The sequence below is a fragment of the Mustelus asterias genome, chromosome 5, assembly GCF_964213995.1.
Source record: "Mustelus asterias chromosome 5, sMusAst1.hap1.1, whole genome shotgun sequence".
Taxonomy (NCBI): domain Eukaryota; kingdom Metazoa; phylum Chordata; class Chondrichthyes; order Carcharhiniformes; family Triakidae; genus Mustelus; species Mustelus asterias.
The window spans coordinates 121893680-121906348 of NC_135805.1; positions in this window are offsets into that span (position 1 = coordinate 121893680).

Sequence of the window (12669 nt, forward strand, 5' to 3'; positions counted from 1 at the left end):
GGAACAGCCTGTCGGGGGAGGGGAGGGGAGGGGGGGGGGGAACAGCCTGTCGGGGGAGGGGAGGGGGGGGGGGAACAGCCTGTCGGGGGAGGGGGGGGGGGAACAGCCTGTCGGGGGAGGGGGGGGGGGAACAGCCTGTCGGGGGGGGGGGGAACAGCCTGTCGGGGGGGGGGGGGGGAACAGCCTGTCGGGGGAGGGGGGGGGAACAGCCTGTCGGGGGAGGGGGGGGGGAACAGCCTGTCGGGGGAGGGGGGGGGGAACAGCCTGTCGGGGGAGGGGGGGGGGGAACAGCCTGTCGGGGGAGGGGGGGGGGGAACAGCCTGTCGGGGGAGGGGGGGGGGGAACAGCCTGTCGGGGGAGGGGGGGGGGGAACAGCCTGTCGGGGGAGGGGGGGGGGAACAGCCTGTCGGGGGGGGGGGGGGGGGAACAGCCTGTCGGGGGAGGGGGGGGAACAGCCTGTCGGGGGAGGGGGGGGGAACAGCCTGTCGGGGGAGGGGGGGGGGAACAGCCTGTCGGGGGAGGGGGGGGGGAACAGCCTGTCGGGGGAGGGGGGGGGGAACAGCCTGTCGGGGGAGGGGGGGGGGAACAGCCTGTCGGGGGAGGGGTGTCGGGGGGGGGGAACAGCCTGTCGGGGGAGGGGGGGGGGGAACAGCCTGTCGGGGGGGGGGGGAGGGGGGGGGAACAGCCTGTCGGGGGAGGGGGGGGGGAACAGCCTGTCGGGGGGAGGGGGGGGGGAACAGCCTGTCGGGGAGGGGGGGGGAACAGCCTGTCGGGGGGGGGGGGGGGGAATCAGCCTGTCGGGGGGGGGGGTGGGGGGAATCAGCCTGTCGGGGGGGGGGGGGGGGGGAATCAGCCTGTCGGGGGACACCTGGGGGGGGGGGGGGAATCAGCCTGTCGGGGGGGGGGGGAGGGGGGGGGGAATCAGCCTGTCGGGGGGGGGGGGGAATCAGCCTGTCGGGGGGGGGGGGGGGGGAATCAGCCTGTCGGGGGGGGGGGGGGGAATCAGCCTGTCGGGGGGGGGGGGGGGGGGAATCAGCCTGTCGGGGGGGGGGGGGAATCAGCCTGTCGGGGGGGGGGGAATCAGCCTGTCGGGGGGGGGGGAATCAGCCTGTCGGGGGGGGGGAATCAGCCTGTCCGGGGGGGGGGGGGGGGAATCAGCCTGTCGGGGGGGGGGGGAATCAGCCTGTCGGGGGGGTGGGAGGGGGGGAGAATCAGCCTGTCGGGGGGGTGGGGAAAGCAGGGGGGGAGAATCAGCCTGTCCGGGGGCGGGACCGTCGGGGGGGGGATCAGCCTGTCCGGGGGCGGGAGGGGGGGGATCAGCCTGTCCGGGGGCGGGGAGGGGGGGGGATCAGCCTGTCCGGGGGCGGGAGCGGGGGGGGATCAGCCTGTCCGGGGGCGGGACAAGCCTGTGGGGGGGGGATCAGCCTGTCCGGGGGCGGGAGGGGGGGGATCAGCCTGTCCGGGGGCGGGAGGGGGGGGATCAGCCTGTCCGGGGGCGGGAGGGGGGGGGATCAGCCTGTCCGGGGGCGGGAGGGGGGGGATCAGCCTGTTCGGGGGCGGGAGGGGGGGGATCAGCCTGTTCGGGGGCGGGAGGGGGGGGGATCAGCCTGTTCGGGAGGGGGGGGATCAGCCTGTCCGGGGGGGGGGGGGGGGGATCAGCCTGTCCGGGGGGGGGGGGGGGATCAGCCTGTCCGGGGGGGGGGGGAACAGCCTGTCCGGGGGCGGGAGCTGTCCTGGGGGGGGATCAGCCTGTCCGGGCGCGGGAGGGGGGGGGATCAGCCTGTCCGGGGGCGGGAGGGGGGGGGATCAGCCTGTCCGGGGGCGGGAGGGGGGGGGATCAGCCTGTCCGGGGGCGGGAGGGGGGGGATCAGCCTGTCCGGGGGCGGGAGGGGGGGGGATCAGCCTGTTCGGGAGGGGGGGGGATCAGCCTGTCCGGGGGGGGGGGGGGGGGATCAGCCTGTCCGGGGGGGGGGGGGGGGGGATCAGCCTGTCCGGGGGGGGGGGGGGGAACAGCCTGTCCGGGGGCGGGAGGGGGGGGATCAGCCTGTCCGGGGCGGGAGGGGGGGGGATCAGCCTGTCCGGGGGCGGGAGGGGGGGGGATCAGCCTGTCCGGGGGCGGGAGGGGGGGGGATCAGCCTGTCCGGGGGCGGGAGGGGGGGGATCAGCCTGTCCGGGGGCGGGAGGGGGGGGATCAGCCTGTCCGGGGGCGGGAGGGGGGGGATCAGCCTGTCCGGGGGCGGGAGGGGGGGGATCAGCCTGTCCGGGGGCGGAAGGGGAGGGGATCAGCCTGTCCGGGGGCGGGAGGGGGGGGGATCAGCCTGTCCGGGGGGGGGGATCAGCCTGTCCGGGGGCGGGAGGGGGGGGGATCAGCCTGTCCAGGGGCGGGAGGGGGGGGGGGATCAGCCTGTCCGGGGGCGGGAGGGGGGGATCAGCCTGTCCGGGGGAGGGGGGGGGGGATCAGCCTGTCCGGGGGGGGGGGGGGGATCAGCCTGTCGGGGGAGGGGGATCAGCCTGTCGGGGGAGGGGGGGGGTGATCAGCCTGTCGGGGGAGGGGGGGGGTGATCAGCCTGTCGGGGGAGGGGGGGGGGATCAGCCTGTCGGGGGAGGGGGGGGACCAGCCTGGAGGGGGAGGGGGGGGATCAGCCTGTCGGGGGAGGATGGGGGGGGATCAGCCTGTCGGGGGGGGGGGGGGATCAGCCTGTCGGGGGGAGGGGGGGATCAGCCTGTCGGGGGAGGGGGGGATCAGCCTGTCGGGGGAGGGGGGGATCAGCCTGTCGGGGGAGGGGGGGGATCAGCCTGTCGGGGGAGGGGGGGGATCAGCCTGTCGGGGGAGGGGGGGGATCAGCCTGTCGGGGGGGGGGGGGGGATCAGCCTGTCGGGGGAGGGGGGATCAGCCTGTCGGGGGAGGGGGGGGATCAGCCTGTCGGGGGAGGGGGGGGGGAAATCAGCCTGTCGGGGGAGGGGGGGGATCAGCCTGTCGGGGGAGGGGGGGATCAGCCTGTCGGGGGAGGGGGGGGATCAGCCTGTCGGGGGAGGGCGGGGGGGATCAGCCTGTCGGGGGAGGGCGGGGGGATCAGCCTGTCGGGGGAGGGCGGGGGGATCAGCCTGTCGGGGGAGGGCGGGGGGATCAGCCTGTCGGGGGAGGGGGGGGATCAGCCTGTCGGGGGAGGGGGGGGGATCAGCCTGTCGGGGGAGGGGGGGGGATCAGCCTGTCGGGGGAGGGGGGGGGATCAGCCTGTCGGGGGAGGGGGGGGGGAGCAGCCTGTCGGGGGAGGGGGGGGATCAGCCTGTCGGGGGGGGGGATCAGCCTGTCGGGGGAGGGGGGGATCAGCCTGTCGGGGGAGGGGGGGGGATCAGCCTGGCGGGGGAGGGGGGGGATCAGCCTGTCGGGGGAGGGGGGGGGGATCAGCCTGTCGGGGGAGGGGGGGATCAGCCTGTCGGGGGAGGGGGGGGGGATCAGCCTGTCGGGGGAGGGGGGGGGGATCAGCCTCTCGGGGGAGGGGGGGGATCAGCCTGTCGGGGGAGGGGGGGGGGATCAGCCTGTCGGGGGAGGGGGGGGGGATCAGCCTGTCGGGGGAGGGGGGGGATCAGCCTGTCGGGGGAGGGGGGGGGATCAGCCTGTCGGGGGAGGGGGGGGGATCAGCCTGTCGGGGGAGGGGGGGGGATCAGCCTGTCGGGGGAGGGGGGGGGAATCAGCCTGTAGGGGGAGGGGGGGATCAGCCTGTCGGGGGGGGAGGGGGGGATCAGCCTGTCGGGGGGGGGGGGGGGGGGGATCAGCCTGTCAGGGGAGGGGGGCGGGATCAGCCTGTCGGGGGAGGGGGGGATCAGCCTGTCGGGGTGGAAGCAGTCTGTCGGGGGGGGGGGAGCAGTCTGTCTGGGGGGGGGGATCAGTCTGTCGGGGGGGGGAATCAGTCTGTCGGGGGGGGGAATCAGTCTGTCGGGGGGGGGGAATCAGTCTGTCGGGGGGGGGAATCAGTCTGTCGGGGGGGGGGATCAGTCTGTCGGGGGGGGGGATCAGTCTGTCGGGGGGGGATCAGTCTGTCGGGGGGGGGGATCAGTCTGTCGGGGGGGGGGGATCAGTCTGTCAGGGGGGGATCAGTCTGTCGGGGGGGGATCAGTCTGTCGGGGGGGGGGATCAGTCTGTCGGGGGGGGGAATCAGTCTGTCGGGGGGGGGAATCAGTCTGTCGGGGGGGGGGAATCAGTCTGTCGGGGGGGGGAATCAGTCTGTCGGGGGGGGATCAGTCTGTCGGGGGGGGGATCAGTCTGTCGGGGGGGGATCAGTCTGTCGGGGGGGGGGATCAGTCTGTCGGGGGGGGGGATCAGTCTGTCAGCGGGGGATCAGTCTGTCGGGGGGGGGATCAGTCTGTCGGGGGGGCGATCAGTCTGTCGGGGGGGGCGATCAGTCTGTCGGGGGGGGGATCAGTCTGTCGGGGGGGGGATCAGTCTGTCGGGGGGGGATCAGTCTGTCGGGGGGGGGATCAGTCTGTCGGGGGGGGATCAGTCTGTCGGGGGGGGGGAAGCAGTCTGTCGGGGGGGGGGAAGCAGTCTGTCGGGGGGGGGGAAGCAGTCTGTCGGGGGGGGGAAGCAGTCTGTCGGGGGGGGGAAGCAGTCTGTCGGGGGGGATCAGTCTGTCGGGGGGGGGGAATCAGTCTGTCGGGGGGGGGGGGTGGAATCAGTCTGTCGGGGGGGGGATCAGTCTGTCGGGGGGGGGGGATCAGTCTGTCGGGGGGGGAATCAGTCTTTTCAAGGGGGGGATCAGTCTGTCAGGGGGGGGGATCAGTCTGTCAGGGGGGGGGATCAGTCTGTCGGGGGGGGGATCAGTCTGTCGGGGGGGGCGATCAGTCTGTCGGGGGGGGGATCAGTCTGTCGGGGGGGGGATCAGTCTGTCGGGGGGGGGATCAGTCTGTCGGGGGGGGATCAGTCTGTCGGGGGGGGGGGGAAGCAGTCTGTCGGGGGGGGGAAGCAGTCTGTCGGGGGGGGGGAAGCAGTCTGTCGGGGGGGGGAAGCAGTCTGTCGGGGGGGGGGAAGCAGTCTGTCGGGGGGGATCAGTCTGTCGGGGGGGGGGTGGAATCAGTCTGTCGGGGGGGGGGGGGATCAGTCTGTCGGGGGGGGGGGATCAGTCTGTCGGGGGGGGAATCAGTCTTTTCAAGGGGGGGATCAGTCTGTCAGGGGGGGGGATCAGTCTGTCAGGGGGGGGGGATCAGTCTGTCGGGGGGGGGATCAGTCTGTCGGGGGGGGGATCAGTCTGTCGGGGGGGGGGATCAGTCTGTCGGGGGGGGGGATCAGTCTGTCGGGGGAGGGGGGGGATCAGCCTGTCGGGGGAGGGGGGGGATCAGCCTGTCGGGGGAGGGGGGGGGATCAGCCTGTCGGGGGAGGGGGGGGGATCAGCCTGTCGGGGGAGGGGGGGGGATCAGCCTGTCGGGGGAGGGGGGGGGATCAGCCTGTCGGGGGAGGGGGGGGGATCAGCCTGTCGGGGGAGGGGGGGGGATCAGCCTGTCGGGGGAGGGGGGGGATCAGCCTCTCGGGGGAGGGGGGGGGATCAGCCTCTCGGGGGAGGGGGGGGATCAGCCTGTCGGAAGAGGGGGGGGGGGGATCAGCCTGTCGGGGGAGGGGGGGGGATCAGCCTGTCGGGGGAGGGGGGGGGATCAGCCTGTCGGGGGAGGGGGGGGATCAGCCTGTAGGGGGAGGGGGGGGATCAGCCTGTCGGGGGGGGGGGGGGGATCAGTCTGTCGGGGGGGGGATCAGTCTGTCGGGGGGGGGATCAGTCTGTCGGGGGGGGATCAGTCTGTCGGGGGGGGGATCAGTCTGTCGGGGGGGGCGATCAGTCTGTCGGGGGGGGGCGATCAGTCTGTCGGGGGGGGGGAATCAGTCTGTCGGGGGGGGGAATCAGTCTGTCGGGGGGGGGAATCAGTCTGTCGGCGGGGGGAATCAGTCTGTCGGGGGGGGGAATCAGTCTGTCGGGGGGGGGAATCAGTCTGTCGGGGGGGGGATCAGTCTGTCGGGGGGGGGCGATCAGTCTGTCGGGGGGGGGCGATCAGTCTGTCGGGGGGGGCGATCAGTCTGTCGGGGGGGGCGATCAGTCTGTCGGGGGGGGGATCAGTCTGTCGGGGGGGGGATCAGTCTGTCGGGGGGGGGATCAGTCTGTCGGGGGGGGGATCAGTCGGTCGGGGGGGGGGGGGGGAAGCAGTCTGTCGGGGGGGGGAAGCAGTCTGTCGGGGGGGATCAGTCTGTCGGGGGGGGGAATCAGTCTGTCGGGGGGGGGGTGGAATCAGTCTGTCGGGGGGGGGGGATCAGTCTGTCGGGGGGGGGATCAGTCTGTCGGGGGGGGGATCAGTCTGTCGGGGGGGGGGGGGGAAGCAGTCTGTCGGGGGGGGGAAGCAGTCTGTCGGGGGGGATCAGTCTGTCGGGGGGGGGAATCAGTCTGTCGGGGGGGGGGGTGGAATCAGTCTGTCGGGGGGGGGGGATCAGTCTGTCGGGGGCGGGGGATCAGTCTGTCGGGGGGGGAATCAGTCTTTTCAAGGGGGGGGATCAGTCTGTCGGGGGGGGATCAGTCTGTCGGGGGGGGGGATCAGTCTGTCGGGGGGGGAGATCAGTCTGTCGGGGGGGGGGATCAGTCTGTCGGGGGGGGGGATCAGTCTGTCGGGGGGGGGGATCAGTCTGTCGGGGGGGGGGATCAGTCTGTCGGGGGGGGGGATCAGTCTGTCGGGGGGGGGGATCAGTCTGTCGGGGGGGGGGGGACTCAGTCTGTCGGGGGGGGGGGAATCAGTCTGTCGGGGGGGGAGGGAATCAGTCTGTCGGGGGGGGGGGAATCAGTCTGTCGGGGGGGGGGAATCAGTCTGTCGGGGGGGGGGGATCAGTCTGTCGGGGGGGGGGATCAGTCTGTCGGGGGGGCGGATCAGTCTGTCGGGGGGAGGATCAGTCTGTCGGGGGGGATCAGTCTGTCGGGGGGGATCAGTCTGTCGGGGGCGGGAAATCAGTCTGTCGGGGGGGGGGGGGGATCAGTCTGTCGGGGGGGGGATCAGTCTGTCGGGGGGGCGGGAATCAGTCTGTCGGGGGGGGGGGATCAGTCTGTCGGGGGGGGGGGGATCAGTCTGTCGGGGGGGGGGGGAAATCAGTCTGTCGGGGGGGGAATCAGTCTGTCGGGGGCGGGAAATCTGTCTGTCGGGGGGGGGGGATCAGTCTGTCGGGGGGGGGGATCAGTCTGTCGGGGGGGGAATCAGTCTGTCGGGGGGGGGGGGATCAGTCTGTCGGGGGGGGATCAGTCTGCCGGGGGGATCAGTCTGTCAAGGGGGGGGAATCAGTCTGTCGGGGGGGGCGGAATCAGTCTGTCGGGGGGGGGGAATCAGTCTGTCGGGGGGGGGGAAATCAGTCTGTCGGGGGGGGGGAAATCAGTCTGTCGGGGGGGGGGGGGGGAATCAGTCTGTCGGGGAGGGGGGGGGAATCAGTCTGTCGGGTGGGGGGGGATCAGTCTGTCGGGGGGCGGGGGGGGATCAGTCTGTCGGGGGGAGGAGGAGGCGGAGGGGGAGGGAGGGAGGGGAGTGAGGGGGAGGGACGGAAGGGGCGGAGGGGGAGGGAGGGAGGGGAGTGAGGGGGAGGGACGGAAGGGGCGGGGAGGGGGGGGGGCGGTGGATGAGCCTGCTGGGTGGGCAGGGTGTGGATGATCCTGCCAGGGGAAGCGAGGGGGGGAGGGTGGGGATGAGCCTGCTGTGGCGGGGGTGGTGGATGAGCCTGCTGCGGGGGGATGGGTTGGATGAGCCTACTGTGGGGGAGGCGGATTGAGCCTGCTTGGGGCGGGGCGGGGGGGGCGGGGGGGGGGGGGGGGGGTGGGTTGCGAGGGTGGAATCAGCCTGCGGACCGGGCAAGATAGAGGAGATGGTGGCAGGGCAGGATAGAAGTGGTAAGACTAGCAGGGCAGAGCAGGTGACAGGGTAAAGGGGGACAGAGTAGGGGGCAGTGCAGAAGTGGAGCAGGGTAGAGGACAGGGCAGAGGGCAAAGTAGATGGAGGGCTGAGTGGGAATTATCACCATTCAAAAACCTTGTTTTAATCCTAATCAGTTTCTTTGTTTTATTCAATTATCAAGATTCCAGCGTAAAACAAGATAAAGCTTTATTCCAATACATGTAATTAGGTGTTTGGTTGCAAGATATGTGACCGTTGCAACTTTCTATCCTGTATAAAATTCACATGCCCCACCAACAGCCAGATTTGCAAATATCTTGTCCACAAAATAGGTGGTGAAAATATTGCTTAAAATTAGCTATGATCGAAAATATAATGATTTCATAGAATTCCAGCAGTGCAGCAAGAGGCCACTCAGCCCATCGAGTCTGCATCGACTCCGAAAGAGCATCCCACCTTGGCTCTCCCCTGCAGCCTACCCCTGTAACCCCACACATTTACCATGGTTTCATTAAACAAAATGGCAAATTGAGGGCTGGATTTAATATTTTCCTTCAATTTTCCCATTTTAAATCCTCACATCCATCTTTACAATTATAGCCTCTGGACCTAAGGAAAATAGTGTTTTCTAATTGCTGAGAAATTAAGGACTGTGGGTTTTGCACAGATGTTTAGGGGTCATGTTGAGAAATTACTAGTGGACAGATACAAAGATAATTTAGAAAGCTAATGACACAGAGACGTTTATGTCACTGTTACGGTGGAAGTTACATTATGGTTATGTGAAGCTCTCTCCACCTGGAGCACTTCTGCTCAGTTCGAAGCAGAGATATGTTGGTGCATGATTTTTTGGTGCAGTGGGAGAGTAACCAGAGTGATACTGGGACTAAAATGGTTGTTATGAGGAAAAATATACTAGGTTTGTATTCCCTTGAATACAGAGTTTAAGGCTGATCTAATTTCCGTCAAGATGATTTAAGGAGTTGATGATAGAGATAGAGGAAAATGATTTCCCTTGGTGAGGAAGTTCAGGACAAGTAGGTATAATTTTAATAATATAAAAGCAAAATAGTGTAAATGCTGGAAATCTGAAATAAAAACAGAAAATGCTGGAACAACGCACTAGGTCTGGCAGCATCTATGGCGAGAGAAACAGTTAACAGTGTGAGTCCTTATGACTTCTTCAGAGATATAATTTTAAAATTAGAGCTAGACTGGTCACGCTGATCACTGGAAGCACCTCTTCTTACAAAGAGTGGTGGAAATCTGAAACTCTCCACTCCCAAAATGTTTTTGAGAATTTCAATTGAAAATGTCAATTGGTAATTTTTTAATAGATAAGTGTATGAAGGGAACAAGGGCAGGTCAGTGGAGTTAAGATATAGATCAGTCATAATCTATTATTGAGTGGACTACTTCAGTTCCTATCATGGAAATTTCATATATAAACTCATTACCCTTTGCAACAGGGACAATGCAGCAGCATTGCTGGCAGCAAAACACAATTGGAGTGTGCTAAGTTTTACATGGCCAGTTTCTACTATTAATGTGGACATAGGAAATAAAAGTGGAAATATGAGGACAAAATATCTATGGTCTAATTTCCCTTCCCTCTTCACCTGAAGATTACACTTGGCCTTGACCAAGTGACCAACCAGTAAAGTAATCATTTATAATGTATGTTATGCACTTTTTGATTTTGCTTCTCCACTCTGTCATGCCTGCAAAGTGGCACCACAATAGAACTTCCCACGATAACATTAGCCATCGCACGGTTCACACCTGCAGCTATGCACTTTAGAACAGCTTATTTAACTACAGATTTCATACCTATACCGGCAGCATCTTAATGCACTCTGAGGGAAATTTGTTCAACCTTGATTTTCTGTAGGCAATGTCACGAGAGATCAACCAGTCCATTAAACACTCCCAGGTCAGATTATAGTATTGATTAGATTCAGATTATAACCCTCTCTATTCTTACCCATGAACGCCTTGTAATCCTGACCTCAGAAGAGCAATGTCAACTGCATCAGTGTGCATTTTCTGTTTGCCATCTTGCAGCAACTCAGAGTGAGATTGTCCTGTTTTCTGCAATGAGTTCTTCTCCAGTGGGTAATGAACTGAGACTTCATATGGAATGCTCCATAGACATAGAAGACTTTCATCTTATTCCATGACAAGTTTAGATGAAGAAAGACTATTCTTGAATATCTGTTTTGTCATGTCTCCATTGAAATATCTAACTTTCTTAAATGAACGGTCTCAGCGATCAACAGAAGATATTTTAAGCTGTTGATCACCTTTTGCATAAAAAAACCTCTGTGCATTAAAACTTTGAATTTGATCGTTTCTGCCTTGTTGCTTTGTATTGGAAGAATGGTACATGTGTAGAAGGAAAGTTGAGAACAGCAATAATAATGCTGGTAAATTAAGAGAAAATGATTAGAATAGAGGGAAGAATCAGCTCACGATTCTCTGACAAACTGTTTCTTGCATCTTGCTTTTGAATGTAAGAAAGGTTTAAAAGTCTGCCAAAATGGGAGAGGGTCTGAAAAATCAGAGCTTAATAGAGAGCTAGATACTATTAAGGAAAATGTTTTTGGTGTAGGGCAATTTTTATTTTCTAGGTAGAAGGTGTGAAATGCACACTTAGAAGATCAATAATATTAGTAAGCAATGAAAAACTTCAGGATGATGCCAACTAAAGTGGCAACTATTGATTAAATGTGTAAAAGAGGCTGACTTTGAGGCCCCACCTGGCTACAGATGCAGCCACAGGATGTTTTAACTTGGAAGTGCACCCCTCTCCCTTATTGGCAAGGTAATGGCAGGCTGTAATTCCTGCAATGCTGGAGGGCATCCTATTACTCATATCTGAATGAAGAATCAGCAGGCTAGATCAATTGATTCTTAGTGACTAATTGTTGGAAGAAAGCATTGTGTCTTGTTTTGTGTCTGAAATAAACCTTTCAGAGGAAAACAGATTAAAAAAAATATCAAATGTTTGTGTCACTGATAAGGCCATAACTTCTTGCCCAACCTTTGAATTGCCTTTGATCTGAGTGTCTTTGTAGGCCATTTCTGAGGAGTATTTAACCAGATTGCTGTGGATCTGGAGTCACATGTAGGCCAGACAAGGTAAGGGTGGCAGATTTCCTTTACCAGGCAACATTAATTAACCAAATGGGTTTTCAACAACAATTGGCAATGGTTTCAGATTTTTATTGAATTCAAATTTCACCAACTGCCTTGGGATTCGAACCCAGGTCCTCAAACCATTACCCTGGTTCTCTAGATCACTAGTCCAATGACAATACCACTATGCCACTGCTTCCCCATTTTATTCACAGCTCAATACATAGATTGTGCAATATTGTAATTTTTAAAAATAAGTACATAGATGTATCTGTTTTATTCGTACTTTGTCAGTATTATACCTGATATCAAGTTCACATTTACTTTGGCGTTACCTTTGGTCCTTTTCATTTGTATATGCAAAAATTATTCCCATTTTCATTGTGAACTGTTTTTGTGTAAGCCTACTTCATATGGAAAGCTTGAGGGTACAATGCATGTGAAATTTGTTTAATAATTTTTTTATTTGTTCGTGGGATATGGGTGTTGTCGGCTGACCAGCATTTATTGGCCATCCCTAGTTGCCTGAGGGCAGTTTACAGTCAACCATATTGCTGTAGCTCTGGAGTCATACATAGACCAGACTAAGTAAGGACAGATTTCCTTCCCTAAAGGACATTAGTGAACCAGATGGGGTTTTCCGACAATCAACAATGGTTTTCATGGCCATCAGTAGATTCTTAATTCCAGATTTTTTTTTATTGAATTCAAATCCCACCATCTGCCAAGGTGGGATTCGAACCCAGGTCCCCAGAACATTAGCTCAGTTGCTGGATTCATAATCTATTGATTAAACCACTAGGCCATTGGCTCCCCAATGAGATTAAGATGTATTAAATTATGCACAAATCTGGACAGCTGGTCCATGGGACGAAGTAAAAATGAGAAATAATTGGCAAAGACACAAAGTCCCTTTTAAACACACAAGATGACTGTGGCACTATACATTCTTCACTCTGAACCCCAATTGAATATTTTTGGATGTCTCCTCTGAACATCCTCACGTGATTGTCACGTGAGAGCTTCCAAACTTCACTCCCAAAAACATACTTTAAAAGCTTCAGTATGCATTACCTTAGTAGTTTGCATTCTGAAATCCAGACCAAGTTTTCCAAATGACAAAGTTTAAACGAAGCTTCCACTCAACCTTTAACAGTGAATCCCATCCAGGTTTTTACATCACCCCTTTAGGATTTATTTGTCTTGACTGCTGTGCAAACTGCTCACAATTGCTTTAACCCTTGATTCCAGACTGTAATAAAATTACACCAGATGTTTCTACTGGCTCTGAAGACTGCTGTCCTACTTTAAATCTAGTTATTGCAGTTGTCTTTTTAACTCAGAACACTTTGTTTATTCTTCCTTGAATTCTTCTGAACAATACCTTGGTCTCTGTTCTCTTAACTTCAGACTTCTTGGATACTTCTCTTCATTTCTCTAGTTTCCTTAACTAGCTGGACTTTAGGTTTCTGGCATCTGTTTTCTTAACCATTACTTCATAGAATAGCTTCTAGCAAAGCTGAGAGAGGAGATGTTCCTTCTAGCCTTCTAAATGCACTGCTTTGAGCAGAGCTGTGACAGCTGCCTTCTATCTTATCACCTATCTTCAACTGCCCACCAATTCAGCTA